General features: G+C 49.7%; 1 protein-coding gene across 1 annotated transcript in view; it reads right to left on the bottom strand.

The window, feature by feature from the left end:
• Nucleotides 1–17,408, bottom strand: part of NOS1 (nitric oxide synthase 1) — a 198,308-nt gene extending 180,900 nt beyond the window's left edge. The window contains exon 1 of the mRNA XM_055549992.1: nucleotides 16,319–17,408. The gene's annotated coding sequence lies outside the window, so the exon portion shown is untranslated. The remainder of the gene's footprint in view (nucleotides 1–16,318) is intronic.
• Nucleotides 17,409–26,349: the final 8,941 nt, after the last annotated feature.

Below are 26,349 nucleotides of genomic sequence, written 5' to 3'. Positions count from 1 at the left end.
GCATGCCCTCCCACCTGGGGGGCACCCCCAAGGTGTGCACACTTCTGGGGTCAGCAGTCGGGATGGGAGGAGACTGGCCAGTTAATGGACCACTGCCCAGAGCCCCCTTCAGATCTGAGCCAAAAGCCTCTTCATTCCTTGGCACTGAATTTGGGGTCGTGGTGCTACTGGCTACTTTTAGCAGGTAGAGCCCCTGGGGAAGTGTCCCTTGTCTGTCTGTCTGTACTTCTCTTTAGTCTTTCCTGTCCCATGTTAATTATCCATTCCCCACCCCCACCACCACCACCATGCCAGGCACTGGGATAGAGCTGACAGTGACCATGGGTTCAGAGAGAGGATGGGCCCCATGGAAGACTCCAGCCCAGGCACGGCTCTCTCAAAGCTCCAGGGGGTTCTGCCCTTGTAGCTTTCCAAGGTGTCCCTTTAAGACTGGCCATGGGGATGCCACCTGCCACCTGGGAACACCACCTGACCTGACTCTAGTTGGGAGTGGTTCCATCTCTTGTCTTCTTCCTCATGCAGGAAAACCACACTGCAAAGTCCTGCTCAAACTTCATGACATCCCTTTGGGGTCAACCTCGGTCAAAGTCACCCACAAATTGTCACGAGAGGCTGGGAGCCCAGTGTACAGACATTTGTTATTGTGAGCTTGTGTGGCCAGTTGTTTCCATTGTATCTGACTGTTTGTGACCCTATGGACAGTAGCCCACCAGGCTCCTGTGTCCATGGGATTCTCCAGGCAAGATTACTGGAGTGGGCTGCCATTTCCTTCTCCAGGGGATCTTCCCAACCCAGGGATGGAATCCGAGTCTCCTGCATTGGCAGGTGGATTCTTTACTGCTGGGCCACTCAATTATCAAAGGGATCACAGATTCCAAGCCATCCTAACATGGTCCTGAGTTGCTATGAAGTCCCCTCTCATTAAGGTTCAATTAGGCTCCCCTAACCCTGCCACTTCCAATTCATATACTGATATCCTAACCCCCAGCACCACAGAATGTGACTTTATTTGTAAACAAGTCATCACAGACGTATTAAATAGTTAGATGAGGCCCTACTGGAGGGGAGCGGGAATTCAGTATGACTACTGTTCTATAAGAAGAACTCCACGTGAAGGCACAGAGGGAAGATGGTATGCAGACCGGGCCATGTCACTGACAGGTTGGGGAACCCTGAGGCAGCCCGAGCTAAGCGAAGCACATGGCATGTTCTCATCTACACCCCTCAGAAGATGTCCCCCAAACTTGGTCTTGGACTTGCAGTCTCCAGGACTGTGAGATGATACACTTCTATCACCAAAGCCACCCAGCGTGTGGGAATTTGTTACGGCAGCCCTCGCAAATGAACACATCTCATATCCAAAGTGGTGAATACCCTGCAGTCCAGCTGCAGAGTGGATTGCCACGGTCCCCTCACATTTCAGAAGCGGGCGCCCAGCAATGTCAATCACATACACCCAGTGTCCCCCAGCACTTCTGGGCCTGAGTAAGGGGTGGACTTGGAACCTTTCCAGGCTGCCTCTTCCCTCCTTTCTGCTTCGGTGACATCTCCCACATTCTGTGGGTGGAGATACAGAGGGAGACAAAGGCTGTCGAGGGCTCTAGTTGGCATGGGCTGGTCGGTTGGATGAACACCCTGTGGATAGTGGCCAAGCCCCCAAGAGGGGCCCGGGGACTGAAGTCACCTACATGAGTGGCTCCTGTGGCCCTATGCACGGGGAGACATCGCCACTGAGCCAGCAGCAGCCTGGTACTTCCCTGCCTATCAGAGTCATGGTGGAGCAGAACCCACTACTGTGTCCCAGCCAGGAGACACAGCCTCTAGGCGACCAATTTCCTATGACTCCCACTGTGGCTCCTATTATTAGACGGTCTCAGAGTTCTAGGAATGAGAATGAGCATCTGACAAAAGGAAAGAACGCCCATGTGCTGCCATGAATGGGGCTGTCCCGCTGTTCTGTGCCACTGAGGCGAGTAGCCCACATCCCGCCACCTGGGGGCATCCTGCCCTGGAAATCTCGGGGGACTTTGGGAGAGGGGCTCAGCACGCAGCCACATGCCCAGTGTGCCCCAAGGCAGGGAGCAGAGCACATCGCAGTCACCTCCAGGATCTCACCAGGGAGTCCCGATGTATCTGCTCTGCTGCTGATCCACCCTCGTGAGCTCTGGCCCAACAAAGACCCCATCTTACTGCATTTATCTGTGGGCTGTGTGTATTAACATCCTCTCACGTCAGAAGCATGGGTTAAAGGGACTCAGGTTCAAATCCTAGCTGTGCGGCTTACTGAATGATCCTAGGCAAGTAATCTCACCTCTCTAAGCCTCAGTGTCTTCACCTGCAAACTGGGGCTTATTATACGTGGGGTTGCTTTGTCTGGACAAAACAATGTGAATGCATGTAAGAGGCTTCATGCCATGCTCAGAACTTGGGAAACGTCCAAACAATGGTGGTGGTGGTGGTTTTTTCTTTTTTCTTAAAAATCAATTCATGGGTGCTTTATTTATTTTTTCCATGGGTGCTTTAGAGCATTTTTTTTTTTTTTTTTGTCCATAGAGAGATTTTCAAACAGAGTCATCTATGGTTCCTTGGGTTTCCAAAATCTGAGATCACTAAAATGCTGATGTGAGCACCTGCATGGCTTATTCCTCGGCCCTAAGACCAGGAGGTCTGGCCCTGGGCCCAGGGAGGTGTACGAACCTCCTGAGACGACACATACAGTACAGAGTGTATGTGAAGTTCTCTTCAGAGGGAGGCTCTGGATGGTGTCAGATTTTCCAAGCAGTTCTCTGTCTACAAAGGGATCCTCTCTGAGCATGCTCTGAGTAGGTTGTTTGTGCCCAAGGGCTGGCCAAAGGGACCCATTGCTTACTGAGCCTGGGTGCCAAGTTGAAATACATTATCCCTATACTAACAATTGGGCCAAGTATGTACCATAATTCCCATTTTCCAGATGAGGAAACAGAGGCTTGGGGAGCTCAATCTGATAGCCAGACACTGGACCTGGCCACTTGCTTGTCCCATGACTAGCTGGCACTGGCCTGGGATTTCAGCTTAGGACACTCTGATCCCAAGGTGAGTCCTGTCCTTAGTACTGTGGTGCCTTGGGGAAACCCAACGAGGTACCACGGCCAGGAAGTGCCCTTGGTCAGAGCCTCAGAAGCTTGACCCCATAGCCCTCACCAGGCATGGAGGCACCAGAGCCCACAGGATGATGACGCTCAGGTCCACAGAGACTCCACGTCCGCTCCAGGAAGGACGAGTGCACTTCCCTCTCCAAGCGCTCCCCCAGTGCCTGGCTTGCCCCGTGGTGGGCCTTCTCTCGTGCTCTGCTGTGGGCTACAGACCCCAGGCAGGCAGTTGTTAAAAGCCTGGGTCCTGGCTGTTGCTTGTCAGTCACTCAGTTACATCTGACTCTTTGCGACCCCATGGACTGCAGACTTCCCTGGCCTTCGCCACGTCCCAGAGTTTGCTCAAACTCATCTCCATTGAGTCGGTGATGCCATCCAACCATCTCATCATCTGTCATCCCCTTCTCCTCCTGCCCTCACTCTTTCCCAGCATCAGAGTCTTTTCCAATCAGTCGGCGCCTGGAGGCAGGGAGAATGCTGATTCTGCCACTGATCAGCTCTGTGATTGAGTGACTCACCTCATCCCTCTGAGCCTCACTTTCTATGTTTATACAATGAAGCTAAATAGTACCTGCCTCACATGACAGGGTATTCTATTCTTCTTGTACTTTCTCCCATCAAGACCACCCTCTCTTCTCTCTCCATCTCCATCTATTTTCCTCTGAGCATGAACTCAATAAATGTTAGCAGCAGTGACTGCTATTGTTCCTGCGTTGTTATCCACGGCGTGCACGTTCACATCCGCTACTTTCCCCACATTTTAAGCTCCAGGGAGGCAATGATTGTTTATTTCCATGTCCCTAGCCCCTACCATAGCTGCTGGAGCGTAATACAGCATCAGGAAATGTTTGCTGCTGAACAATAAACTCAAAGAAAGTCCTGCTTACACCACTGATGGTTAGCATCGAACATTCAGAGCCCTAGACGCACTGCATAAAAGTACAGTTTTCAGGAAGGTTCAGAGCAATTTTTGACTGAAATATCCCTGCTAGGTTACTGGGGAGAGCTGGGGAAAGTTGGGACATGAACTTAACCTTAAGGCTATGTGCAATCGGACCAATTAAACCATCTTATGGCACATGTTTTGATATCTCCATCAACAATGGAATTTTAGGATGAAGGAAATATGAAGCTTGTTGATACTTCTTATTATACACTCCTTTTTGTTGTTATTTAGTCGCTAGGTTGTGTCTGACTCTCTTGCGACCTCATGGACTGTAGCCTGCCGCAGGGATTAAAAAGCCCTCTACCTTCCATTCTTCTAACTGCAAACATTTTCACCCACCCGTGTATCCATACCATCTTTCCAGTTATCCATCCATCCATCCATGCATCCAAATATCCATTCAAACATTCATCTATCGATCTATCCATCCATCCATTCAAATACCCATCTAAGCATTCATCTGTCTGTCCATTTATTTACCCATTCATCCATCTATCCATCCATTCATGCATACACCTATTAGTACATCTATCAACCTATACACCCATCATTAATGTATTGAACAGTTTCCAGCTTCCAGGCATTGTGCTAGACATTGTTGTGACCTATCACTGAATAACCTATGGATCCCAATTTCAAGCAATTTACATTCAAGAGAGACAGACAAACAAGTGAACAGATGTTTTCAATTTGGCATGATATGGGTGGGATATGGTGGAGTGTGTATGAGAATCTAAGGAAGGACACAAGACCTAGGAGAGTCCAGCAAGAGTTCCTGCCAGAGCCAATGTCTACGCTGAGGCAGGAAGGACCAGCAGGGGATGCTCTGTGGGGAGATGGGCTGTCCAGGCAGCAGGAGCAGCAGGTGCAGAGGCGAGGGCAAGAGGAAATGTGCTGAGCTGGGGGAACAGTAAGTTCTGTCCTGTCCGGATGGACTATGGGAAGTGAAGCTGGGAGGAATGAGAGAGTTGGCAAGAGTCCAGGGCCTTGAGTTGAGCTTGGACTTTGTCCCAAGAAACTGAGAAGCCATGGAGGGTTGTAAAGAGGCTTGAGTGAAGGGAGTGGCTTTAGAAACTTCCCTCTCACAGGAAATGGATTCCCTTTTTGAACAGGAATGGCACTTGGGAAGCAAGTCATCAAACTCAGAATGATACAAGAAAGGCTTCTTTCTTCTGAAATTTTCCATCTCCTTTCCCAGAATGATTTTATGCCTGGCTGAAAATCCAGTGATCCTGGCAGGAGGGGAGGTAATGGTTCATTATCTCTCAGTCATTAATATTGTCCCTGAAGAAGCTTCCTTGAAGCTCTAATGGGAAATTCAGACCCCAAGTCCAAGAGAGAATTTCTATAGAGCTTAATTACGGGCAATGATGTCTTTTGCTCAGTCAGTAGTGACGTTCCATTTCCTCCCTGGCCATGGTGGTGTTTGGGGGCCTGTTGCCAGGTTAGGGGTACCTACTAGAGCCAAGGCACAGAGCACAGGATACAGACTCACTGCCACCTACTGTGTGCCAAGCACTGCTGGATCCATGAGAAACCACATCAGGACCCTGTCTTCCAGAAGCTTATAACCATATTAGGTAGATAGGACCTGTGTGTAGAATGAATCAGTGATCCACATGGATCAGGCAAGAAAAAGAGGAGAAGAAAAAGAAAACAAGATAGAACATCAACGTCTCATTTGAAATGGTCATGGAGTCAAAATACCCTGCTTGTGGCTGATGAAATAAGAAGTGAAAGTGGAAGGCATTTCTTGAAGTTGCCAAGGTAACCAATGTGGGACTGAAAACAGTGATAGACTTACATTGGAAGGACAGGGCAGGACATGCTGATAGATAAGGTCTAAGGTTCAGAAATCAATAAGCATCAAGTATATGCGTGGCATTGAGAGATTTGGAGATAACCACAGAAGAAACTGCTAGAAGACGTAAGAACGGGAACCCTTGGGAAGCTGACTAAGGGTAGGAAGGGGTGGGACAAGGAGCTACTTCCCAGTGTAAGGCTTTGTCTCCTGTTTATTTTTTACCATGTGAATGTTCTTAGATAAGAGATTTTAAATATTCAAATAGAAATCTTGGCTTAAAAGAATCAGTGGCAAAAACTACGTGCATGGTGCAGGCAGTTAACACCACTGGCTTTGGAGCAAAGGGTCTCTGGATACAATTAAGAGGGGCTGTGAACTTGGATGGGAAAAAATAATTACATCTTTATGTTATTAACCTCGAGCTGAAATTTAGCATTTGCTTTCCTTATAAATACAGGGGGAAAGCCACATCGGTATTATCAGACTTGTGACTTTATCATTGATAGAAAATAGTAGGTATTTTCATATTACCTTATAGCTGTTAACAAATATCCCAAAATATTTTTGCTCATCACTTCTTCAAATTCACAGTGTGTTAGGCTCACAGCTACTCATTTAGTTAATGCATAAAGAAACACACGTATTCTCTACCTGTTTTTTATAAAAATACATTTTTAGTAACTACAACTCAACAAAATTGGTTCCTTCACAATCCTGTGTGTCATTTTTTATGCATTGAAAAACACTCTTCTGCCAAGGGGTCTGTGGGTTTTGCGAGAGGGCCAAAGGGTGTGTGGCATGAGATGGGTTGAAAAGCTTCTTTAGAGACAGGAGAGCAACGAGGGGTGATGGAGTTTGATAAACTGGGGGGAGGAGGATGCACCTGTTGAGGGGAGCTGGGACTCAGGCTGATGGAGAGGAGGGTAGAGGGTGCTGATGGAAGGGATGTGCTGATCCCATAGAGGTACGATCACAGGAACAGCAGCAGCAGAAGCTGCAATTTCTGAGCTCACAAGGTTTCAGACCTTTCTGTTTGACCTTGACAATAACCGTAAGAAGGTTTGTAATTCAATTTCCCTTTCAGAGCCAAGGAAACACAGCTGCAGACATGTTCAGGGGCTTGTCTGAGGTCCCATAGCTGGGAAGTCATAGAGCTAGAATTCACACCACGATCACCTTATCCCCTGACTTGCTTGTCTGTACTGCTGAGTATGGTAGAAGGTCTCAGTTAACTGACCAAGAAGCTGAGGATGGGACAAGTCAAGGGAAGCCGAGCACAGGATCCCAGTGTGCCTGGGAAAAGCTGAGCCTCTTTCCTTGCCCGGCTTCCTGCTAATTCCTCTCTCCTGGCACCTCATGGCTCTGGGAGGCTCCAGGAACCCCATGCCAGTTCTCTGGGCATTACTGTTAAGCCCAAACTCTGCCTAATCTGCCTTCAGCCCACCACTCAGACCTTCTGTCCCATGTTAGCTTTGGAGCCCCCTCCCAGCATCAAATCTTAACCATAACCTCCTAACTGGGCCCCCTAACTAGAATGCACATTTCTTCATACTACTAGATGTACCTGAACTAACATTTCTGAAATTGGGGTTCCCTTGTTGTCGTTCACTCAGTCACGTCCAGCTCTGCAACCCCATGAACTGCAGCATGCCAGGCTTCCCTAACTGTCTCCTGGAGTTTGCTCAAACTCAGGTCCATTGAGTCAATGATGCCATCCAACCATCTCATCCTCTGTTGTCCCCTTCTCCTCCTGCCCTCAATCTTTCCCAGAATCAGGGTCTTTTCCAATGAGTCAGCTCTTTGCATCAGGTGGCCAAAGTATTGGGGTCCCCACGGGGGTTCATAAGACACTCTGATCATTTAGAAGTGTTATCATTTATGTGTAGGACACGACCATCAGCCTTTCCTGGATCTGCTGATGACTTTCTCATCACTAGGAGCTGCCACATGATTCCAGTGACTGTTCTGTGATGATGGCAGCTGGGCTGAGCTGTCCTGCTTTAATTACTGCACAGGAATGAGAAGAAACCACCGGCACGGCACAGAAATGATCCTCCCCATGCCTGGAGAAGGCCAAAGGCTGGAACACCATGTTATACAGACAGAGGGCTCTGAGCAGTGTGAGGAGGAGAGAGGGAGGGAAAATCAAGTCCTCACAGGGCCTGGCGGGCAGAACCTGGGGGACCCCACAGGGCCTTCTGGTCCATGCATCATGTATTATGTTGCAAACAGAACTTCACTCAAGCCATCACTACACGTTTCGAGCTCAAGTCTGATTTGCTCTGTAATTGGGATGGTGTTCAATTTGTGGATTTGCTTTGGTTTTGTAGGAATATAAGCATGAAGAACTCGTACCTGCTGTTCTGCGGGTGCACAATTAAGCAGCATCATAATCAAAATATTTTATGACAACATTGAGGGAGAGTGTCTGTGAGAATGTGCCCTTGAAAAGTGTGCCATGTTTGAAAGACATGGACCTATATGCCATATTTTGAATTTTTTAAAAAAGTTTTCCCTTTCCATTTCTTTATTCTCTATTGAAGTATAGTTGATTTACAACGATGCATTAGTTTCTGGTGTACAGCAAAGTGAGTCAGATATGTAAGTGTGTGTCTTTCCCATTATAGGTTAGTACAAGATATTGGTCTCTGTGCTATATAGTAGATCCTTGTTGGTTAACTATTTTTTTTAATTAATATTTTATTGGCGTATAGTTGCTTTACAGTGCTGTGTTGGTTTTTTAAAATTTATTTTTAATTGAAGGATAATTGCTTTACAGCATTGTGTTGGTTTCTGCCAAACATGGTCAACTATTTTACAGACAGTGGTGTGTATCTGTTAATCCCAAACCCTAGTTTATCCCTCCCCAACCCCTCTCCCTGTTGGTAACCAAAAATTTGTGCCCTATATCTGTGAGTCTGTTTGGTAAATAGGTTTATTTGTATCATTTCTTTGGATTCCACATACAAGTGATAAAGGATATTTGTCTTTCTCTGTCTGACTTACTTCTCTTAGTATGATAGTCTCTAGGTCCATCCATGTTGCTGCAAATGGCATTATTTCATTTTTTTTTTTTAATATGCTATCATCTTGCAGGCTACACCTACTGCTCAAAAATTGCTGCTCACTTAGAATTAAATTCCAATCCTGCCAATCCCCATGGACAGGCTCTTCACTGCATCCAAATAGTTCAATTTAATCATTTTCAGCTAGTCTCTGCCAGTTTCCATCCGTGGCAGGTAAGGATAGGGGGTGCCAATGGCTCAAACCAGCACCTAAAACACCAATCAGTACCCAATGGGTAGCAACCACGACTAATACCAGCATCGTTGCTGGCTCACGGGACTGATGGACGTGACACCCAATGGTATAAAAATATCCTCTCCTGACATAGCGGTCTTTGCATCTCACAACCTGATCAAGAGAATACAGGAGAAAATGAGGTAAAGGTTCCAGCCAGAGTGGAGAAACACCTGGGAAAGAGACATGGGAGGCTCCATGATGACATGGGGAAGAACATTCTGGACTGGAAAACACAGTCTTGAGGGGATGGCCCAGCTCCGTGTAACCTTGGGCAAGCTACCTAACCTCTCTGAGCCTTTGGCTCTCAGTATATGAAGGAGGACAAAGGATCGTCCCAGTCTCTCCCACTTCACAGAGCAGGTGGGAAGAAGGCCAGGGAAGGGACACGGAAGAAGGCAGTGACAGCGACGTGAAAGGCTACCATTACTATCACTAGAGTGGCAGTGACGAGGCAGAGCCAGAGAGATGCTCACAGAGCCAGTGAGGGAGGAAGAGACAGAGAAGGAGAAGACCTTCATTGCCTCGACCGTCTGTCCCCTCCCCAGTGCTAACTTGGCACCGTCCTGAGAGATTTCCCTCCCGGCTCCCACCCTTGGCTGCGTCCAGCTCACACAGGCTCCCTGGGGCTGTCTTGCTGGCTGCTGAGGTCCCAGTTGGGAGGCCAGAGGATCAGGTCACAGCCCCGCTGGAAGAGGAACCTCGTGGGGACAGAGCATTGACCGCCCAGAGCAGGGATGCCTACTGGGCCTTGCTAAGCTCAGACCACACCACTGGGGTCCTGGAGCTCAGCATTGTCCCTCCATTCCTCTGAATGTAAGAGAGTCACCACTTCTATCTTCCAGAGGGTACCCTGGGGGCCCCGAGGCTAAGTAGGAAGATCCTTTGGGGGAGTTAGCTAATATGCAGATCCAGTGGGCAGAAGGCAGCTTGTTTCTTGAATCCATAGGGATTGCTGGCCAATTGCACAATTGGCTTCCTTAAGACTGAATTTGTTTTCTCTGCTTTGGGGTCTGAGTCTTTCAAAATATTTGGTCTTTATTTGAGATAGTTTGTTTTTCTTTGTAAGCAGCGAATGTCTCTGTATAATGCATTATTCCAGGGGAATCCTGGTGAGCATTTGCAAACCCATTTTTTTCCCCCTAAATTTTCTTGAATAATGAGCTCCACTTTGATTTAAACATTTTTATAAGAATTTTTCCTATTAATTCTAAAGTGATTTTTTAAAAAAGACATTTGGCAGGAGTGGGTGTGGGTGAGGAATGTGTCAAAGTTGCAGACTCATTCATCCCTAATGAAGTGGAAGGGAAGTGGAACCAGAGGAGAACTAGGATAAAAAAAGAAAGTAACAGAATCAAAGGAGAAAAGAAATAGTGTAATGGATGTGTGTGGGCTTTGAATAGGCATCTTGTTACGTGGGTAAGTGCTTGAGCTGGAAGAGATACAGGGAGGAGCAGTCAGAGCTGGAATCTGGCCAGAAACAGAGTCCTGGGACCTGAAGGTACTGCCCCCACTTCCCTCTTGGCCTGGGGGCCTCAGTTGCCACATCTGTCGAATGGGTTGAAGCCATGTTCCCAGGGCTGCTGGGGGTGGGGCAGGGAACAATGAATGAATAGGAAAAGTGCAAGCTGTAGGGTGCTGTGCATGCATGAGTGGCTTGTTATTGGGGTGGGCAGGCGGGGGTTGGACTGAAGGGTATTCAAGACTCTCTCTGGCTCTTAGAATCCAGAATTTGATGAAAATACATAGACACACACTTGCAAGTATAGACCCATGCACACAGATACACCCCCGCCCCCCCGCACACACCCTTTCACTTGCTGGTTCTCACACACCCGCACGTGTGCCTGTGTATGTACCACACACAGGCAAGCTCATTCATTACACACCCCCACACGGTCCCCACACACCATTCAATACACATGTGCATCCCCCCACCACAACTGCCCACACACACACCCTCACAGGGGCTTCCTCACCACACGTACTCACACACGCTCATACACATACCCTCCACACTCTTTATCACACACATGCCCTTAAACACATTCTTGCACACACCCACACCCTCCACAGTCCTGCACGCACATTCTCATGCACTCAGGTGATCCTCAGTTAGATAGTCCCTCCTGGCCTGCACGCCACCTCCCTTTCCCAGCTGAGCTCTGGATGAAAAGTGAGGCAGGAGATGGATGGGCCCCAGGCTGGGCAGCTGGAGTTCATCCCTTGTGGACAGACATTCCAAGATGGAGAGGAGGAGGAGCTGAGTTCTGCTCAGATAAGAGACCACGTATTCCACATTGTCAAGGTCAAGGTGACCTTCCCGACTATGCTTGCCCAGAAAGGCTCCTTGGAGGTCAAAAGGGTGGGAGTGTCACCTCACAGTAAGTGATGTCAACCTACCCTTGCCTCTTCACCAGAATCCATCTTGGCTGAGAGGTGTGTGTGCACACGTGGGAGGATTCTGACTTAAACCAAATATGACCTTGGAATCAGGCAAAGCAAGGCAAGTGGCCAAAGGAAACCAGGAAGAGATGCCCCAAAGAAGTGATTCAAGCTACCACGGCGGGTGCGCCTCTGAGTCCACCCACGTGTCTATTTACACATACGGTACTCTTCCTCCTAATAAACATCTTACTTGCTCCACTACTTTCCATCTTTGTGGGAATTCTTTTCTGCAAAGCCGAAGAGCAAGGGCCTTGTCATGGGCGACTGGTCTAGTGACCAGGACTTAGCGCTCACTGCCACTCTCTGGCTGGGAACTGAAACCTGGCTTCACGTCGCTGCAGGCCGAGGCCACCCAAGGTCAAAAGCAGAGTAGATCCTCTGTCCTCTGCCCCTGCTGAGCTCACACCTCACAGCCCTGAACGCAGGCCTCTGCCCCCCCCACTCCTACCATGCCCAGAAACCACTCAAAGCTTCCATCTTCTCAACCCCTTGGCCATGTCTGTCTTTCTGTTCCATCCTTGGTGTTTAATGACCCCCCTCCCCATCACAAACTGAGTTCCATGAGATTAGGGATCCTTTCTGTCTTACAAACACATCCTCAGAGCCTGGCACACATAGCCGGAGTTCTGGAAACAGCTGTTGAATAAATGAATGGATGGATGGATGGATGGTTGGACAAGGGTGTGGTGCCTAGAGGAAGATATGGTCTGCTCAGACCCGGGCTCTGTGTTTTGGGAGCAAGGCGTGGGGAGACCATGGGGGCCTGCCCCCTCTCGGTCAGTCCCAGGGCGCTGTTCCCTCCTGGAGGCAACTCTGCTCCGTCCACACGCATCCCCTCTTTGCCTCCGCCTGAAGGACCCAAAGTATCGATGACACTCGGGACCTGACCCTGGCAGCCATTTATGGCTCACCTCCCGGGGCTCCCAGGTCTCTCTGGGACTTGCGGGAAAGAACTGGATTCTGTAGGCTCACGGCACCCTATAACCTGACCGCACATCCATCCACCAGTTCCGCCATCTGCAGCGTCCCAGCACTTACCGTGTGTGCCAGGAATGGGGCCACTCGGATCACTCGCAAGTCCTACCCACTGTTCCAGGAGGGAGCCCCAGGTAGCATCCACAGCGGAGAGCCGACCAAGCAGAGGCTCTGGGAGGGAAGGACCTGGCCTGGGGCCGTCACCTGGCAGGTGGCAGTGCTAGGATTTGAATCCAGGCCCCAGGCTGCTCGAGGCCACGTTTCCCTGACTTCACACACTGGGTCTGGGGCCCCGTTCTGGCCTCCCCCAGCCCTCTGTGCTTCTCCATTGGGCCAGGGCACCCTCCCTCACCCGTCCACTGCCTGCCTCCTCCACCCTACTAGGAAGTTCTCAGGGGCAGCACAGGAGGCCAGTTTGGTGCCTTGCCCGAGTGTCCTTTGTCCAGCAATGTACGCACTCCCCAGCTGCTGATCTTTATTCCCGGAGAACAGCCTTATGTAGCCAAGCTGGTTTGCTGGGGAAAGATGACACCCCTCACCCTAACACCACCAGTGACTGGCCAACACGGGGATCCTAAAGGCTTGCTCCCTTGCCTCAAGGTGGGATCAACTCCGCGGTGCCACTCACACTCGGAAGCCCCCCATGGGGTCAGCTGAGTGTCTCCAGGCTTGTTAAGCCCCTTCGGCTGCCCTCTCCTGCTTCCCTTACTCTCCCTTTCTAGAAAGCACTCCCTCCACCTGTTAATCATTATAACCCCAGTGCCGAGATCAAGGGCAGGTGGCAGTATCCCTTACTGAAGGAAGGAGCCATTCCTTCTGCCCTCAGTGCAAAGGCTGTGTTGAGGATCAGTTCTTGGCAGAGGGAAGGGGTGTGGTTTACCATCGTCACCCCTCTAATCCTTGTGCCTTGACCAGTATCCTGCCTGGAGTAGGAGCTTAGTGAGTGTTTGCTGAGTGAGTGAATCAGTGAATGAATGACTGACTCATCTTTCCCCGGCCCCCATGCCTGCCTTTCTCCAAACCTTTCAGGCCACCTCGCCTTCACCTGCTGGGTATCCTCACCTGCCAGGTAACTTCACCTGCCATGTCCACCCTGGCTGGCTTTGACTTCACACCAAAGTGCTTTGCCAGCTGCCCACACCCCCCAGGGGTTCACTGAGGGACCTCACCCTCCTCCCCAAGGGCAGGGGATCAGAGGGAGCCTGGGCTGCACTGGGCCAGACCCCCACCCGAGATTCACACCCAGGCTAGCTCCCCTCTGTTCTACTTTTGGACAAAAGTGCTCTGCGGTTGCAAAGACTTCGGAGCTCTTTGCATTTTCCAGCTGCCCCACCGCCCGCTTAAGTGGGGCACATCCTCCCTTTTGTTGCCCCACTTGAATTTTGTTTGTAGACGTTCTGCTCATGTCCCTATCTAGACGGAAACTCCCCAAGGACTCTAGCCTAGAGGTTAAAAGCTTGGGCTCTGGAGCCAGAAAGGCCTGGGGCAGGTCATGAAGCCCCCTCACAGCCTCATTTTTGTGTAGCTATAAAATGAGGAAGTAATAGGGCTGCCAGCTGACCTGGGCACAACTTCAAAAAGATGAATCCTGTATATGCCTGACTTGTGGAAAATAATAAGTGGCACCTTCTAGTATTTATTAGTTACCTGAGCAAGTGCCTCAGGCATACCTGGTAGTTAATCATCAAAATGATCACACTTTCCTTTGGAAAAGGAAGTTAAACCACGTGTATGTGTAAAGCTCACCCTGTTCTTGTCATGACCACTGGGTTCTAATGAAAGTTACTAATTCCAGGTAAACACTGGGGACAGTCTAGTGGCAGCTGCATGGCTAAATGGGGCTCTTATGCCTTGCTGCGAAAGGACCAGAGAAGGGCCCTCAAGGTTCTTCTGCTTCTTAAGCACCTGGCTTTCTTCCAGATCCAAGCTTGCTGTGTACAGACGGCAAGGAAAGTTGGAAGAGAGGATGATTTCTCATTTCCCAGACTCGCTGGTGCAACTGCAGTGTTGAGCCCAGCATAGCGGTGCACAGCGCTTGCTCCATCAATATTGTGGGGTGAATGAAGGAATAATTCCTTTTATGGATTAAAAGGAATGGATTTGAACTCTACCACAACTTTTGTCACCACCAAGTTTAGGGGTCTCTCAATCAATACTTTTGAGTGAGTGAATGAATTCTAGGTTCACTCTCACAATGCCAGTTCTGAGCCCAGGTTGTAGCCTGGAGGAGGCCTGTGACAAATATTTATGGAGGAATGAACTAGATCCAGTACTTCCCAGAAACCAGCTGAGCTTCAGCTGTGGTCGCCCCCGCTCACCCCAGGCCCACAGACAACATTCCAGGGACCGAGCCTTCGGATTCCAGCCACCAGCCTGGCTTGGCCTCAGCCAGTCCAGTGGGAATGGTGTCTGGGACACAGAGCAAGTTCAGGGCCTGGGGTGCATGACTGGGATCTAGCTGGCTCGCCAGGGAGCTCGTGGGTGCTCCCCTTGGGAAACACTGCCACCTAACCTCCACGATGGACTGAGCTGGCAAGAGCAGACCGCAACGACCCAGGGACACTGCCAAGGAGCCCCCGTCTGCACAGCACTGGCATCAATACAACCACACACATACACACAGATGGGGACGTGTAGCTGTGCCCTGCTGCCCACAGGGCTCTCTGCCAGCAGCCCGTCCTTCCTCCCGAGCCCACATGTCGGAGCCAACCACGTGTTGGAGCCACCATCCAGAACGGGCTCCAGTGATCCACACAGGTGATCCTCCTCAGCTCCTAAAGTCACCGCACGTGGCGCAAGCACGTGGACACACACCGGCATAGCTCCACCTCCCAGGGTCCGCCATCCTGTTCCAAACACACCTTGCCTCCGCCCCAAGCTGGCGGAGGCTGCAGACCACCCAGTGGTACCACCAAGGGACAATGCCATCTGTCACCAGGGACCTGGTTCATGGATAATAGCACACCTCTCAGCCAGGAACTGGGGCCCCAGGTCAAAGTGTGGGCCCCAGGACAAGTCACCATGTAGCTGGGAGGTACAGAGCTAGACTTGTCTCTGACCACCCCCTAGTCTGTGTCATGGGTTGGCAGCTGTCTCCTCCTTTGCCACTACTGGGACTGACTCCCCACTGGGTACCATGGGGTAGCTCGGACCTGCAGAAGCCTGCATGCTGGACGACGCCCCAGAAGCCTCAGGGGTCCTAGGCCAGGGCCCTACTTGCCCCCGGCTGTGCACCAAACCATGCGGCACTCTGAAACCAGAGGACTCCCCCTGAGTTCTGGCTTGGGGAGGGAGCAGCCCCCCATGTCAGCTTCCTGCAGGGGTCTCATGCCAGGCAACCAAACGGGGCCACCCCACGACAAGAGCTGGCGGGCTGGAGGAACATGCGTGGCCTTGGGTGCCCAGACAGGCTGGCACAAAGAGCCAGTTCTTTCAGGGTGACGAGGAAAGAGTTGGGACCCTAAAGCCTCCCTCTGGGCTGATTGGCTCTTTGTTCACCCCTCAGGTCCCCTGCAGCTGCACGATCCAGGGAGAAGGCCTCCAGGCTGGCATTTGGTCCCTGCAGGTCAAGCCAAAGCAAAGGGGGTCAGGGATGCTAGAAGCCTGAGATGCCCCAGCAAAGCAGAGACTGCAGTGAGCCCCTCTGCCCTACCACGGCCCAGCCGGGCTAGCCAGGCCTGCCGGCCTGGGAGTTGGCCCCCCAACCTGGGTACTCACCGGCTCCGGCGAGGCCTCCTCCTGGCGTGGTGGCAGGCGCCCCTCTCAGGCCTTGCTCCCCATCTGGAGAGGCCAGCGGCACTAATCAGCCGCCTGGTGTGGTGTGAGCCTTGTGGCTGGGGCTTAATTGACACCAGGTGGCCCCTCCCCAGGGGCAGGCTGGGAGGCGGCTCTGCCGAGGCCAGGGGGTCAAAGCCGGGGCAAGGGGGCCTGCACCCAGGCCCGGCTGATTCAGGCCTCCCCTGGAGAGACCGGGGCAGTCAGGCAGCCGCTGGCCACCCCTCCCCTCCTCGCCTGCCGGCTGCCTCCATCACACACCCAGGCTTCCCTAGGCTCTGACCTTTCTTTCATTTCAGAGGCAGCAGTGGCAGTGACAGCCTCTGCCCAGGAGGAGGGTGGCTCAGGTTTCCCCCCAGCTGGCTGGGGGCAGCCGCGAGCGTGTGCGCTGGGTCTGCAGTGGCCAGGCTGGGCCCGCAGGGTCCTGAGGAGGGCCACCCACTGCAATCACAAAGGATCCCCCAAACCATCTTTTATTGAACACTTACTACATGCCAGGCCCCTGCATGGTCCCCACACGGACCCCCCATTAACTCTCTTGGGCCCTGAGAGGTGGGTATTTATTTAACCCCACTTAGCAGATGAAAAAATAAAAAAAAATAAAAGCTCAGAGAAGCTAAGCTTTCCCCCCAAGGTCACACAGCAGGAAAGGCACCAAGTCAGGAATTTTAGTTGCTACCTGCAAAGTGAGGAATCATTTTTTAGATAGGGAAATTGAGGCTCAGAGACAGGAAGCCAAGTCTCAAGGTCATAGAGCAAAGTGCGGAATTTGGATTTACCACCAGATGTATTGGGTCAGGCTGCCTGGAAAAACAAAGTCTGTGTGTATGCTGAAACATAAGCTTTCTTTTCTGACCTGCATGAGTCCCTGCCTGTATTAGGGCTCTGAGGTAGAGCCACAGGTGGACTTTAGGGGTAAGCACATTGGACATAGTATCAGGAGACCTGTGCTGAAGTTCCTGTGTGATCTTGAGCAAGTTACTCTACCTCTCTGGGCTTTGTTGAAGCTCCAGTGAACATGAAATGGGATGCCATGTCGAAAGGGCTTTGCGACTGGGACACACAGGGCAAGACTGGGGAGTGCTAAAGTGGTCCCTACTCTGTCCCCAGTACCCCTTCTCAGAGGCCCCCCACCCCTGCCCTAGCCCCTCATTGCCAGGGGCAGCAGGACTTAGCAGTTAAGAGCACGCACGGGCTCTGCAACCACACAGACATGGGTTTAAGCCCTGGCTCTTCCTCACCAACTTGGGTGACCTTCAGAGGTCACTTCCCTTCTCTGGGGCTCAATTTTTCATCTCTAAGAGGTGCCAAAGAGGTGCCTCTGTGCTGGGGCTGTATAAGAATAAATGAGAAAATGCCAGCATCTGCCTCTTTACTCAATCACATCTACTGAACACCTACTGTGCTTGGGTTCCCACGCTGGGCGCTATGTGCCCTGCTGATGGAGACTGATGATAAATTTAAAAGACACATATATGCGTAATTCCTTGTAGAATGTCCTCCAAAAATAGGAAGTAGCTGTTGCTACTTGTTGAGCACCTCCTATGTGCCAAGTACTCTTACAGGCTCTGGGCATCCAGCAGTGAACAGTGAGGATGGACCCCTGTCCACATGGAGCTGACAATTTCTAATAATTAACCACGACAATCCATTGCAATAATAATTATTTTAAGACCATTCTCTGGCAACACACACACACACACACACACACAAACTGTGTTCCCTGGTGTCTCACTGGTAAAATAACACGCCTGTCTGCTGGGTCTGCCCCTCGGGGAGCTCCAGGGTGGAGCGTGCCATTCCAGAATGTTCTTAGGTCTAATCCTCAGTGAGGTTCATGGGCTCCTTTTTGGTGTGACTGACGGGCAATCCGGCCAGCAGCCCATCCCCCTTGCCCAGGCTCAGACCCCACGTGGGTTGGGAGAAGCTGAGCCCGTGACTCAGCCGGCCTGACCTGTCAGGCTGAGAAGGAAGCAGGCAGCTGGCTGGGCTGTGAGCCACAGGGTCCTTCTGAGCCAGACGTGGGGCAGGTGGCCAGGGTGAAGACTGGGGCCTCCAGAGGGGAAGGGCTCTGAGTTAGGTGACTGCACCCTGGCCCCTGGTTATCTCACTAGTAAAGAGAATATTCTAGAAAGAAGCAGTGAGAGGGACTTCGCTGGCAGTCCAGTGGTCAAGATTTCACCTTCCAATGTAGGGGTGGGGGTTGTGGCTTCGATCCCTGGTCGGGGAGCTAAGATAGCACATGCCTCATGGCCAAAACAAACAAAACATAAAACAGAGAAGCAATGTTCATAACAAACTCAATGAAGACTTTAAAAATGGCCCACATCAAAACAATCTTAAAAAAAAAAAAAAAAGCAGTGAGAAATCATAGGATGTTCTGCTTTGTGAGGGAATGAGCTCCCCGTCAGTCAAAAGATTCCAGCAGGATGCTGTTAAGGGGACTCCAGAAATGGGGAGAGTGTTCTAGAAAAGCTAGTCGATTTCTCCTGACATCACCTTCTCCTGGAAGCTTTTTCTGAGTCCATCTCCCACGCTAGTCAGGTGTTTCCCTGACCTCCCCCCACCCCTGGGTTCACCCTTGCCCCCAGTCAGCACTTACTGCCCTTTGCCAGAAGGGCCAGTTCACTTGTCCATCTTGCCCACAAAACTGAGCCCCATCTCCTCTGTCCCCTTTACACTATGAAATCCTCAGTACTCAAACACAGAGTGTGGCACACAGTAGGTGCTCAGCAAATGTTTCTTGTATTAAAAAATGTATATATCGAAATGATGATCTACCATGCCCTTTCATACTTTGAGCATTTGGTACTTTGACAAGGAGGAGTCTTGCCATTTCACTCATTCATTCAACAAATATTTCCTGAGCACGTCCTTTGTGCCAGGCACTGCCCTAGGCTCTGGGGATACAGCGGTGATAAAGACTGATAAAAAATCCCTGTCTTCAGCGAGTCTACCTCTTTATGATTGTACCTTTAATTAGGTAATCTTCACAGGTGTTTTTATTAATAACAATAATAGCCATTGCCATACAGCACAGTTTCTAAACCTCAATGCTATTTATTGATTAGTGTTTGAAGTGGGAGCTGAACCCTGCATGGTAGGAGGTTTAGCAACATCTCTGGTTTCCACCATTAAATGCCACTAGCAACCTCCTCCCTCTAAGTGTGACACCCCAAATGTTTCTAGACATTGCCAACTGCCGTAGGGGAAAACACCACCCCTAGTTGCTAACCTTAGTTATCTGTGAAGCACCTACTATGGAATATGCACTTTGTATTCATTCATTTACTCCATCTCTAAAATAACTCTAGGAGGCAGGGGCAATTATTTTCATTTTACAGATGAGGAAACAGAAAAGATTAGTCATTTGCTTACGGCCCCAGATTTGCACATGCAGCCCTGCACACGTAGCTTACCAGCATCCCTGTGCAGAAGGCAGGGCCAGTGGACCCTGGGAGCCGGGATACCTGCTGCAGAGACCAATCTCAGAGTGGCATAGCAGGTTCCTTGTCTGGGCTCCAGGGGTCTGCTGTCAGCCTGGAGCTGAATTCTTTTCTGGTTTCACCCTGTAGCCCCTTGCAGAGCACGGGGCCTGGCACCCAGTTGGCCTTCCAGGGCAGCAACAGATGGGAGAAATATGCTGCAAGCCAAAGACCTAATTATAAGCTTTCTAGTAGCCACTTTAAGAAGCTGAAAAGAAACAGGCAAAATTAATGATAGTAAGGTATTTTATTTAACCGGACCTAGTCGAAAATAATCACATCAATATGTAACCATTATACAAAATTGTTAAGAAGATAGTTTACATTCCTTTTGCTTTTTTTTTTCACACCTTAGAAATCCACTGTGGATTGTACACATACATCTCCACTCAGACTCATTACACTTCCAGGGGTCAATAACCACAGGTAGCCTGTGGTTCTGTATTGGGTAACACCATTGGCTTCCCTGGGGGCTCAGCAGTAAGAATCTGACTGTCAATGCAGGAGATGCCGGTTCGATTCCTGGGTTGGGAAGATTCCCTGGAGAAGGGAATGGCAACCTACTCCAGTATTGCCTGGAAAATCCCATGGACAGAGGAGCCTGGCAAGCTAAAGTTCAGGGAGTTGCAAAGAATCAGATATGACTGAGTGAGTGAGCACATGCATGCATTCGAGAAAGTTTGTTGATCGTGGGAATGAACACAGGAGGTAGGATATTCCGAGCGCAATGGATAAGGCATCCCTGGGCCCACAGAGCCTATGGGCTGTCACACGGTACTGTCAGTTTTTCAGCTCACCTCTCTGTCTTCCAAGTTCATCTGTCTTGTTCTCCTTGGAGCCCAGCCCCAGAGCCTGGCTCTTGTAGGAGAAGCAGTGCGGTCTGGTGGCTTGGAATCAGAGGCCTGGTGTTTATCCTGGCTTAACTACACAGCTGAATGGCTCTGAGCCTCAGTGTTCTCATCTGGAAAGTGGGAATGATGACAGTTTCACTTGGTGCGGTGCACTCAGTGGAATTTTCTGCCATTATGGCCATGTGGGCACTAAGGTGGTTAAACTCTATCCCCATGTGGCAGGTCTGATGGAGACTTGCTTTTCAAACTTTAACTGTTAGTCACTCCGTCGTGTCTGACTCTTGCTGCCCCATGGACTGCAGCCCACCAGGGTCCTCTCTTCGTGGAATTCTCCAGGCAAGAATACTGGAGTAGGTAGCCATTTCTTTCTCCAGGAGATCTTCCTGACCTAGGGATCAAACCTGAGTCTCCTGCATTGCAGGCAGATTCTTTACTATCCGCAACAGGGAAGCCCAATTTTAACTAAATTTAAATGTAAATAACCACAAGTGGCTAGTGGCCACAGTGTATCAGCACAGTTTTGGAGCATCACTGCAGGGGACGAAGTCTAAACCTCCTGGCCCAAAGCAGGCCTTCCCCGCTTGGTGCCTGGTTTACCAGGCTGGAGAGGCTATACTGTGTGTGGAGGTCCCTTTACAGTACTCAGGGTACTGATGTGGGTGTGAGGAAATCACCTCAAGGTCCGGAAAAGAAGCCTCTGAGGGGATTGAAAGTGAAAGTGAAAGTGAAGTCACTCAGTTGTGTCAGACTCTTTGCAACCCCATGGGCTGTAGCCTACCAGGCTCCTCCCTCCGTGGGATTCTCCAGGCAAGAGTACTGGAGTGGGTTGCCGTTTTCCTTCTCCAGGGGGTCTTCCCAACCCAGGGTCTCCCGCATTCCAGGCAGATGCTTTAACCTCTGCTCCACCAGGGACTCTAAGGGAATTAGGGTGGGGCTATTTGAAATGCAAATGCTGCTAAGCTGCTGCTAAGTCGCTTCAGTCCTGTCGGACTCTGTGCGACCCCATGGACGGCAGCCCACGAGGCTCCCCCGTCCCTGGGATTCTCCAGCCAAGAACACTGGTGTGGGTTGCCATTTCCTTCTCCAATGCATGAAAGTAAAAAGTGAAAGTGAAGTCGCTGAGTCTTGTCCGACTCTTAGCGACCCCATGGACTGCGGCCCACCAGGCTCCTCCATCCATGGGATTTTCCAGGCAAGAGTACTGGAGTGGGGTACTTGAAATGCAAATATCTTGATACAATTTACTGGGATGCCGAGCGCCATGAAAGCCTCAGAAGAACCTGCTCTCTCAGAGGTGCTGGAAGTCTCCAAGTTCATTCCGGCAAAGACCTTGCATCTTGAACATCAACCTTTGATGGGAAGATGAGAAAGAAAGGGTAGCTGGAACCAGGTAGCCCACAGACTTGAGGTAGGGGCAGGTGAGGCGGAGGCCACAGGATTGTTTAAACTGTGAGAAATGGGGAGGAAGGGTGACTGCCACCTTGAAATAGTGCTGGCCCTTCTGTGGGTAATCTATCATAAAACTGGTAACAACAGCTATCAGTTGTTGAGGGCTACTTCTGTGCCTGGCATGGAGTTAAATGGTTTAATGTGAATTATATCATTTACTGCTCACAATAACTCTATGGCATAGAGACCTGTGGGCTTCCCCAGTGGCTCAAGCAGTAAAGAATCCACATGCAGTGCAGGAGATACTGGAGACTTGGGTTTGATCCCTGGGTTGGGAAGATCCCCTGAAGCAGGAAATGGCAATCCACCCCAGTATTCTTGCCTGAAAAATCCCATGGACAGGGTGGCCAGGTGGGCTACAGTCCATGGTGTCACAAAGAGTCAGACATGACTGAGTGACTGAGCATGCACACGTGATTGAGACTTGTACTGTCTCTGCTATGTGAATGGTGGAACTGAGGTTCAGATTGGTTAAGCAACCTGCCCAAGGTCACACAGCAACAGAGCTGAGATGCCAACACAAGTCTGGCTGACTGTGAAGCCCTCTCTCTTTTCTCTACGGTGTGATACTGTTTCCTTATGCAACTCCCATTATGTTTCCATGGCTTCTTAGTGATTCTGTATCAATCTTGACATTAGTGTTACAAGGTCACGTCATACTATCATTTGGTGATGATGAAAAAACTGGGCCGCCAATAGGTTTAACAACTTATCTAATAAAATATTAGTGTTAAGAACACTGTTAATGAAATTGACTCTAAAATTGGTTTGTACAATGTTTTTATATTTAAAAATAAAGCCTGTCATCTTTGCTCAAATTTAATCTTTCTAATTTACATAGAGGGTCACTGTCTTCATCCTCTTGACTCTGGGTGTTTTGTAAAGCTCCTTTGCAAGAAGAAATGACCTTAAGACCTGACATCATATCATGTGAATGATGAGCAGAGATCTGGGCTAGAGCCTTGGGTTTCAGGTTTGTTCAGTTTGCAAATAACAACATCAACAAAAATTCTAACCGAGCTTTGGGGAAAAGAGGAGAAAGGGGGAAGAACTGATTAGAATCCAGCTGGAGAATCCAAGGAATCTGAGGAAATGCAGAAATTCTGTCAGCAGCAGAAATTCTTGAAGGTCTTTGAGTCACAGACTGACTCCTAATACTAATCAATCCTTCCCTGCAAGCCCCAGTTCAGAATTAGAAATTCCCAGGAAAAGACATCTGATTGGTTCAGTTTGGGTCACGTGTCTACCCCTAAACCAATCAGCTATGGGTCAGTTCAGTCGCTTAGTCGTGTCCGATTCTTTGCGACCCCATGAAGCACGCCAGGCCTCCCTGTCCATCACCAACTCCTGGAGTTCACTCAGACTCACGTCCATCGAGTCAGTGATGTCATCCAGCCATCTCATCCTCTCTCGTCCCCTTCTCCTCCTGCCCCCAATCCTTCCCAGCATCGGAGTCTTTTCCAATGAGTCAACTCTTTGCATGAGGTGGCCAAAGTACTGGAGTTTCAGCTTTAGCATCATTCCTTCCAAAGAAATCCCAGGGCTGATCTCCTTCAGAATGGACTGGTTGGATCTCCTTGCAGTCCAAGGGACTCTCAAGAGTCTTCTCCAACACCACAGTTCAAAAGCATCAATTCTTTGGCGCTCAGCCTTCTTCACAGTCCAACTCTCACATCCATACATGACCACAGGAAAAACCATAGCCTTGACTAGACGGACCTTTGTTGGCAAAGTAATGTCTCTGCTTTTGAATATGCTATCTAGGTTGGACATAACTTTCCTTCCAAGGAGTAAGAGTCTTTTAATTTCCTGGCTGCAGTCACCATCTGCAGTGATTTTGGAGCCCAAGAAAATAAAGTCTGACACTGTTTCCACTGTTTCCGCATCTATTTCCCGTGAAGTGATGGGACCGGATGCCATGATCTTCGTTTTCTGAATGTTGAGCTTTAAGCCAACTTTTTCAGCTATGGGTAGGCGGGGCTTAATCATATAGTCATGGAGCAGAAAGTACTGCTGGGATATACACATCCGTGCAGAGAAGACAGGGTGGGCAGCCAAGGAAAAAGGGACCCTTACCTTTGACACAGAACCCTCTTTCCACACTCAGTGTGGCTTGATGTCCTCTCACTGTCCTACTCTGAACAGACCTGTCTCTTCCTTCCCTAGAAAGTGCTGACAATTCTGTACTGCAGGAGTCAGCGAAAATTTTCTGTAAAGGACCAGATAGTAAATATTTTTAGCTTCACAGGCCATACCATGTGTGTTGCTGTGTCCCGATAAAATGTTATTTATGGACACTGAAATTTGAATTCCATATAATTTTCATATGTCACAGAATCTTCTATTTTCAACCACTTAAAAATAAAAGACTCATTCTTGTGGGCTGTGCAAAACTAGGTGGCTAGTCAGGTGGGGCTTGGGGGCTGGAGGTTGCTGATCCCCTGTTGTCATGAAGAGTAACATTAAGTCCTTTGATCTGTATGTTTACTTCAAGATAGAGAAAGCAGCAGTGGAACCAAACATCACTTCAAATATGTTACAAGTGAAAGCTAAACCAGCCTTAGGAGGACTTAATTAGACATGTAATAAAACAGCTGCAAATCTGGCCTAAGTGAGTGATGCTGGTCAATTCACCTCCTCCCCCAGGTCAGTGTCTAGGGGACATCATTCAGCTATGTTTCACCTCTGCCTCCTTATCAAAGTGGTATTGTAATTTCTTATTCCTTGAAGAACTTCTAGCCATTATTCTTTATGTGGGATCTGATTTTCCTTTAAAAAAAAAAAAAAGGCTCATTGAGGTTGGAAAATGTCACATAGAACAAAGAATCAGAATGGTGCTGGACCAGAAAATCACAGACCTGCTCCCCACCCTCCCTCTGAAGCCTAACCCCATAGTCAGGCTCCTGGTAGCGAGTCAGATATTAAAAAAAGAAAAGAGGAAGCCATCAAATACATTGAAATCCTCAGAGGTATGGTTGGAGGCATTGAAGCTTCGTTCTTTCTGGATGAACGATCAGAGGGGAAGGAGTCCAGTGCTAGAGCTTCAGGCTCTAGCCCCTGTTCTGGGAGTACCTCCTGGCAGGGAGTGGGGGCAGGGGAGGGGCTGGGTCTATAGGTGAGGACATTACAGGTGCACCATTGCTCAAAAGCCAGTCTTTCTTGTACGAGACGGAACTCTTGGGTTTGTGAGCTGGAGAGAGAGCTGCTGCAAACTCCAAAGACACATAGGCTCCAATAATAGTGTAATAACAAAGGCAAGTATCAGCTTTTTTTGAATTATGAGCTAGGCTCCATGCTAAATGGCTCACATATATCAGCTCCCTGAAGCTAAGAAGTTAGATATGATTATTGTCCCTATATGATGCCTGAGGAAATTGAGACTCTGAGACTGGCATGGGTGACTGTCTTAGCTTGGCTTCTCCCAGAAGCAGATCCTAAGGAGTCGTGAGTGAGTCATTTATTAAAGATGTGTTCCAAGGGATGATGGGTGGGGAGAAGGCAGGCAAGGAGCCATTTCAGGCTAGGTCCAGTCTCAGCCTGATCCTGTGGGGGAGGGGGGGCTCCAGAGTGTAAGGTATGCCTCAGAGGTCATCCTCCTTCAAGACGAATACTGTCTGGTTTGGTACTTCTGCGACCAGATCAGTCCTGGCTAACAGCTGCCCTAGGGGGTTGCAAGAGCAGCTCTAGCAGCTGGAGGACGGTCTTCCTGAGATCACAGGTAGAGCTGTACTTAGAGGAAGGGGAAGGGCACACAGAATGACAGCTCTTCAGGGCCTTTGGGCAATGAATGGAAACACTGGGGTTCAGAGTCCTGGTGTCAAACCCTAGAGCCCCGGACCTTCCACACGAAGCGTGAGGCCCCCAAACACTTGTATATGGACTCGTGTTAGTCTGTGTCAGCGTGTTCACTGGGCTTTGGAGAAATGAAAAATATAAGGATATTTTCATTTTTATTCCCCCAAATTGTGGCTGCTCTAATTTTTAGCCTTTCTTTCATAAAACAGTGGTGATAGTAAGGTACACACGTGTGTAGTCCCTAAGTCATGTCTGACTCATTGCGATCCCATGAACCATAGCCTTCCAGGCTCCTCTGTCCATGGGATTTTCCAGGCAAGAATACTGAAGTGGGTTGCCATTTCTTCCTTCAGGATCTTCCCAACCCAGGTATTGAACCTAAGTCTCCTGCATC

This window comes from Bubalus kerabau, chromosome 16, assembly GCF_029407905.1.
Source record: "Bubalus kerabau isolate K-KA32 ecotype Philippines breed swamp buffalo chromosome 16, PCC_UOA_SB_1v2, whole genome shotgun sequence".
Taxonomy (NCBI): domain Eukaryota; kingdom Metazoa; phylum Chordata; class Mammalia; order Artiodactyla; family Bovidae; genus Bubalus; species Bubalus kerabau.
The sequence above is the reverse complement of the archived record's forward strand: the minus strand, read 5'-3'. Positions and strand labels throughout refer to the sequence as shown.